The 7,591-nt window shown below is 40.7% G+C and overlaps 1 pseudogene; it reads right to left on the reverse strand.

Annotated features, from left to right (window-relative positions):
- Nucleotides 1-5,356: 5,356 nt before the first annotated feature.
- Nucleotides 5,357-6,253, reverse strand: LOC117561189 (annotated as a pseudogene).
- Nucleotides 6,254-7,591: the final 1,338 nt, after the last annotated feature.

Raw genomic sequence — 7,591 nt, forward strand, 5'->3', positions numbered from 1 at the left:
AATTTGTCTTGCCGGTCACAGTGGGCACTTTTGGAAGACAAGCACATGTGAAGAAGGCCCAGAGGAGTGAGGGTGCCAGACAGGTGAAAGATGACAGGCAGCATGTCTCTTTCATTCAGTCGAGCAGCTCGACCCGCCTTACTGACCTGAACAGCAGGTACAGACATGGCACTTCACCTAAATTAATAGTTCACCTGCTCGCCACGTTGCAGAGTGAAGAGTTATGGTCCAAGCACCGTAGCAGGACAGGCAGCAAACATAGCTAACAATAGGGCAGTGGGATGTTTGATGAGGGGAATCAAGGCAGAGGCCAAGAGGCTAAAATGGATGGATTAGTTTTGTTATCAGAAAGGCCACTGAGTCGCTGCACCGGCTGTCCTCACTGGCATATCATCACATCCAACTGGCTAATCCAATTTCTGGCCTTCCCTGGCCCCCTGCTCAATATTCAGCAATGCTTCTAAATTTCTAGGAGCTGACTGAAGTGTCAGATTTAAAGAATGTACAGCTTACTGATAGCAGAATCTTCCTTAGGACTAGGGATGGGTATCGTTTGAAATTTATCGATTCCGGTTCTGCTTATCGATTCCGGTTCTTATCGATTCCCCGTTTCGATTCCAAAATTGTAAAAGAAAGAGGTCAAACGTTTAGATAACCAACATATCTTTATTCATTCACGCTTTAACTGACATTTTTACAAATAAAAAATATATATGCAATACAAATGTATTGCACAATAGCTGTGCTTTATTTTAACTGAGCTATGCCTGTGGCAAGCTATTAACAGGCATTACACTGTGCCTTGTCTTTTTCTTTTTTAGTGTAGTGGAGCCTCACTTTAGAGCAGGGGTCTCCAACCTTTCTCCATCTGAGAGCTACTTTGAAAAACTGAAAGTGGCCAAGAGCTACTTGCATCGCATCACTTCCATTTATTCACATAGCACTCATCAGTTGAATTAAGCTACTTTTGTACACGTGTGAAATCAATACCCAAAGCTTGTCAAAAATCTTAACTTCACATCAAGGTCCAAGAAAACGAAAATGTCTCACATATTATTATGGCCCACATAGTAATTACTGAAGATTCACATACATGTCCAAGAAAAAAAGACAATATTTTCACTTCTTATTATGGCCCACATAGTAAATACATTACCTTAATCACCACCGTACAAACATCATGGCACATGTATAAAATAAGTGCATTCACTCTTTTTTACAGTTAGTGAGATGAATGGCACTGCATGGAGTCTACCATACAGAGGTGTATGCTGGACCCACTTAGGTTCACTCTAATAGTCATTTAAATGTTCATCAGTCAGTCTTGTTCTGTATTTAGTAAACTAAACAAAAATAGTCCATGTGGGTGCACACTTATTCTCTGTCTTACTGTTGCATACATCCCATGAATGTATGAGAGTAAGTTAGCTTCATCATATCTCAATCAGTGATTAAGTGAATAATAACGTTTCTATCGGGTCACTATCAGCCTTTCACTCATTATTTTTCAGGGAGGGGGCAGGGTTTGGAGGAACGGAGGAGACGGTGATCGCGGAAGCTTTCCTCCTGCCTTCACAAACTTTACACAAGTATTTATCAATTGAAAATAGAGGGCAAGAGGACATTCATACTCTGCAATCCAAGACTTGATTAAATCCACCAAAAACCTGACATGACGATAACGAGTGTTTTTCAAAAACACAAATCCCTCCCTGTGTGTCTGAGCCGCAGCGACACGGGCCTGATTCAGAGCGGTTCATTCTGCTGTTGGTTCTGGACTGGTGTTGCTGGAGAAAGCAGACTGCTCCGTGTGTGGTGTCGCTGTGCCGCTGTCACGTCTGTTCCTTGATCACTGCGTCACCGACCAATTTTATATTCGTGTGACAGAAACAATTCTAAAATAAAAAAACTTTATTGTCCAGCCGCGGCCGAAAAATCAAGAAGCAACCTTACTACGCTATAATCGATAATGGAGCGGCGAGCTACTGAAAAGCGAGCTACCGGTAGCTCGCGATCAACGTGTTGGAGACCCCTGCTTTAGAGCATTTACCGCGACCCATCTTTGGTGTTATGAAGTGACTGAGCTTGTGAACTGTCTACGGGAGGGCGGGGGGAGCCTCGCTGCGGGGCAACTGTGGACCTCTGTCGCCTGTCAGCACAACTTACATGATGCCGTTTAAAAAAATTAAGGGCGGTGCCGCTGACGACCGGCCGTTCTGTGATTCTCCAGAACACACAGATGGTCAGTCCGCCGCTTAAATTCCACCGGGTAGCCGCGGCACCGCCGGACCCGGTGGAATACAGGGTCTACCGCATTTAGGAACCGTTAAGCAGAACTGAAATTGTGTATTTTGTATGGGTACCCGGTACCCGGCATTTTCTTATCGGTTCTCAACCCTACTTAGGACTGACACTTTTATCAATTAATGTATGCCTAACTGAGAGATCTTGCCTGCATTAGAAGCAATAATTGTTGTTAATAATGAATTACAGTTAACCACTGCCACTCATGTAAAGTATGGGTAATTATTAGGGGTGTTACAATTTTAATTCTAAATTGAAATTCATTCCAAATGAGCGTTCAATTTTAACCATCAATATCAAAAGCAGGATTGGTGACATTGTTTTATTTGTTCTCTATTCCTGCCTTCTTGTGTGTATCCAAAGATGAAAAAATAACACTGACAAAAACATAATGTCATTACCCATTGTAGATTTGGAGAATTGTGACAGCAATTATATACGAAAATATTATTTTCTCTAAAAAAGTAAAATAGGTACATTAAAAACTGGATTTGAGGACTATTAGGTATATAACACATTTATGTCACATATTGTGAAACCGAAATGTTTTACCCACCTTTGCATCTAAGGGTTGAATTGCCACAGAATATTAGTGTTGGGAAACATCTAGAAATAAATGCATTGCAGTCTTTACTTCTCTGTATACAATTCAACACATTAAACATTTTTTAACAGCAGTGCTCAATCTTTTTTAATTTAGACTTATTCTATTACTCTTCAAAGAATCTCAGTGGATCGGCACACATTTATTGCATTTGATTTGCTTTCAAATAAGCTTTTAAAAGCATATTTTGCATTGACATAAAATAACAATGTAGAACGATCCAATGGCCTGAGACGAGAGTATAATTAATTTCTAAGAACTGAGTTTTTTTTTTATCGAGCCATGTTATTCATGTAAGCATGAAATCGATATGACGTGTAAATCAAAAATACATTTGATTTTCTTTGTTCTCTATGAACAATCGTTTCAAATGAATTGTGGAGTAGACTTCATGCTTTAAAGTAATGGTCCAGTTCAGATCCAGGATCTCTTTACATAATGCATATAACACAGCCTGGTTTTAAAACAATTTACTTCTCTGGGATTAACCAGGCTAATGACATATTCATTTTCTGCAAGAGGAGCTTTCCATTGTCCACTGGCACCTTTAGGTCTCTCTGACAGGCAAATACTACATAGAGCTGCAGACATATTGAGAAAGAGCATGGAGCAGGTTGACCATGACCATAAATCATATGTCAGCAGTGATCGACTATCACGTCTACATTGCAGCAACTATGTACCAAACAATGTTTATGACTTTGTGAACTGGTGTGTTGATTCAAATGCTCACAAAAATTGCGAGACCTGTGATGAGGAACCAGCTTTGAAGGACAATCTGCGTGTCATTGCAATCTGCCATGATCTCATTGCACAGTGCCGTCACATCCATACGCCAATCACACTGGGACTTGCCATTTTGATTCATCATCAATTTGGCAGTAAGTCACTCATCAATGAGCTCAGTGCAATGGGGCACTGTGTTTCCTATACAGAGGTTCAACAGTTCCTCACATCTGTGGCAGCAGACCAGATATCAAGGACAGAGAGTGGTGTCTACATCCCAACTGGCCTCACTGGAGTCACTGAACATGGAATTGTTGATGCAGCCATCGATAACTTTGATCAGAATGAGGATACTCTGGACGGGAAGAAAACAACTCATGCTATGGCATCTGTTGTGTACCGAAGAGGCCATGTCTCCACTGCATATAATGTCTAGCACGAGTCCCAGAGAGGTCTCTCTCAACCTTGAACACAGCTGACTTGAATGGAGAGAAACTTCACAGGTATGTTTGGATTATTTGAATTTGTATTCATTCCGTTTTCATGTGTATAGTCACAGTACAAATTAATTGGTGGGGGTGTTCAATATGAATACTTGGTGAGGTTTAGTGTTCTGAGTTAATATTGAATGCATATGATAACAAGCTTATCTTATTATTTCTGGTTACAGATATATCAAACCTCCAAAGGGACCGGAACCGCCCAAACTTCCCAAACCTGAGATACTACACATAAACACAGCAGTCTCCAAAGCAGCAGAAGGCAGAGACCGGGTATGGAAGCTGGCCCAAAACCAGAGCGAGAATCAACAGCATATTCCTGCGTGGTCTGCATTCAATGCCTTCACATCAGACACACCTTGTCCAGTAGCTAGCTGAAGAACTGGGACAACACCATGTGCTTGTGACTGCAGACCTTGCAATTTATAGCAAAGCGCAACAGATATTGTGGAACAAACCAGAGCTCTTAAAAGAGAAGATCACAATGAGACTAGGAGGTGCAAGCATTGGAAAGCTCTATAGTGATGGCGGACTGTTTGACATACTCACTGAGTCAGACGTGTATGCAGAGGGCACAGCCCAACAGTTGCTTCAGGGGAAGCAGCTGGCAAGAGGAATAATCAATCAATCAATCAATGTTTATTTATATAGCCCAATATCACAAATGTTACATTTGTCTCAGTGGACTTTACAGTTTGTACAAAATATCAGTATGACAATACGACACCCTCTGTCCTTAGACCCTCACATCGGACAAGGAAAAACTTCCGAAGAAAACCCACAGTTTAAAGGGAAAAATGGGAGAAACCTCAGGGAGAGCAACAGAGGAGGGATCCCTCTCCCAGGACGGACAGACGTGCAACAGATGCCGTGTGTAAATTGAAAAGATAATACATTTGCAACATAGGTAGTCCAAATGTTTGGAAATGCATGTGTGTATAATAGGAAGATGAATCCACGAGGATATCCATCCAGGACCTATGATCCAGGACCACAGCCACGACTCAAGATCCAGGGCTCGCGATCCAGGACAGAGGAGCGCAGGATCATCCATGACTCCGGATCCCGGCGTATATAGACACCAAAAAGAAAGACATTTGGGGAAGCTGGGTTAATCGGAACATGAGAGTACACAGGTATAGACAGAGAGAAGGAAGAAGTAAGATGTCCCCCGACAAACTAAGCCTATATCAGCAAAACTAGGGGCTGAATCTAATCAGCCCTAACTATAAGCTTTATCAAAAAGGAAGGTCTTAAGCGCACTCTTAAAAACGGATAGGGTGTCTGCCGCCCGAACACAAACTGGAAGCTGATTCCACAAATGTGGAGCTTGATAAGAAAAGGCTCTGGCTCCCATTGTACTTTTAGAGACTCTAGGAACAACCAACAACCCTGCATTCTTGGAACGCAATGCCCTAGTAGGACAGTAGGGTATAATTAGTTATTTAAGGTAAGATGGTGCCTGCCCATTAAGGGCTTTGTAGGCGAGAAGAAGAATTTTAAATTCTATCCTGTGTTCTATAGGGAGCCAGTGTAAGGCAGCCAGAACAGGAGTAATGTGGTCCCTTTTCCTAACTCTGGTTAGTACACGAGCTGCAGCATTTTGAATCAGCTGAAGCGACTTGACTGACTTCTTGGTACACCCTGATAATAAAGAGTTACAATAATCCAGCCTTGAAGTAACAAATGCATGGACTAGTTTCTCTGCATCGTTTTGAGGCAAGATATGCCTGATTTTTGCAATGTTACGTAGATGGAAGTAGGCGGTCCTTGAAATTGATTTTATGTGGGCGTTAAAGGACAAATCTTGATCAAATATAACACCAAGATTCCTTACAGTCTCACTGGAGGCCAAATTAATGCCATCCATAGTTAGTATATCTTTAGATAATTTGTTTCGTAGATTCTTCGGGCCAAGTACAATAACTTCAGTTTTGGTCGTGTTTAACATCAAAAAGTTTAAGGTCATCCACGTTTTTAAGTCCTTGAGGCAGTATTGAATTTTATTTAGATGATTAATTTCATCAGGCTTGATTGATAAATATAGTTGAGTATCATCCGCATAACAATGAAAGTTTACAGAATGATTCCTTATAATATTGCCTAACGGAAGCATATATAATGTGAACAAAATAGGTCCGAGCACTGAGCCCTGTGGCACTCCATGGCTAACTTTGGTTTGCGTGGAAGATTCATCATTGACACGTACAAACTGAGAGCGTTCAGATAGATAGGACCTAAACCAGCCTAAAGCAGTTCCCTGTATGCCAACTAAGTGCTCTAGTCTTTGCAATAAGATATCATGGTCGATAGTATCAAATGCAGCACTGAGATCGAGCAAAACAAGAATAGAGACAAGTCCCTTGTCAGAGGCTATTAGAATGTCATTTGTGACTTTAACCAGAGCTGTCTCTGTGCTATGATGTGTTCTAAAGCCAGACTGAAAATCTTCAAATAAATCATTGTTTTTTAAGTAATCACACAGCTGTTTTGCGACTGCTTTCTCAAGAATTTTTGAGAGGAACGGAAGATTAGAAATAGGTCTATAATTGGCTAAAACCTCTGGATCGAGGTTGTGCTTTTTAAGAAGCGGTTTTATCACTGCTACTTTGAATGATTGTGGAACATAGCCTGATAATAAAGACATATTCATAATATTTAATAAAGAAGTGCTAATTAATGGAAAAACTTCCTTCAACAGCTTAGTTGGAATTGGGTCTAACATACACGTTGATGGTTTAGAAGAGAGAATCATTGAATTTAATTGTTCAAGGTTTATGGCTGAAAAGCATTCTAGTTTACTATCTAGTGTAATATTAGAACTCACGCTTCCGGGAGCCGTTGATAACACTATACTGGTCAAAGGCAAGAGGTCATTAATTGTGTTTCTAAGAGTAACAATTTTATCGTTAAAAAAGCACATAAAATCATTACTACTGAGTGCTATGGGAATAGAAGGCTCAATCGAGCTGTGGCTTTCTGTCAGCCTGGCTACAGTGCTGAAAATAAATCTTGCATTATTCTTATTCTCATCTATTAATGAAGAGTAGTAGGCTGCTCTCGCTTTACGCAGTGCTTTCTTATATTCATTGAGAGTAATATGCCAAATTAAACGATATTCTTCAAGTTTAGTGGAACGCCATATCCTTTCAAGTTGTCTTTGCTTTATTTTGCGGGTTTCGGCATTATGCCATGGAGCTAATCTATGTTGTTTTATTTTCTTCTTTTTCAAAGGAGCAACAGAGTCTAATTTTATTCGCAGCGCATCTGTAGCACTATCAACAACATGATCAATTTGGGGTGGTGTACATTTTGTATAAGTTTCCTCCCCTACATGCAGACATGCTATCGAGTTAAGTATTGGTGGAATCTCTTCCTTAAATTTGGCTATAGCACTAACAGATAGGTTTCTGCTGCAGGAGGTTTTGACTAATGCTTTGTAGTCTAGTAACGGTAC

Source organism: Gymnodraco acuticeps, unplaced genomic scaffold (genome assembly GCF_902827175.1).
Source record: "Gymnodraco acuticeps unplaced genomic scaffold, fGymAcu1.1, whole genome shotgun sequence".
NCBI lineage: Eukaryota > Metazoa > Chordata > Actinopteri > Perciformes > Bathydraconidae > Gymnodraco > Gymnodraco acuticeps.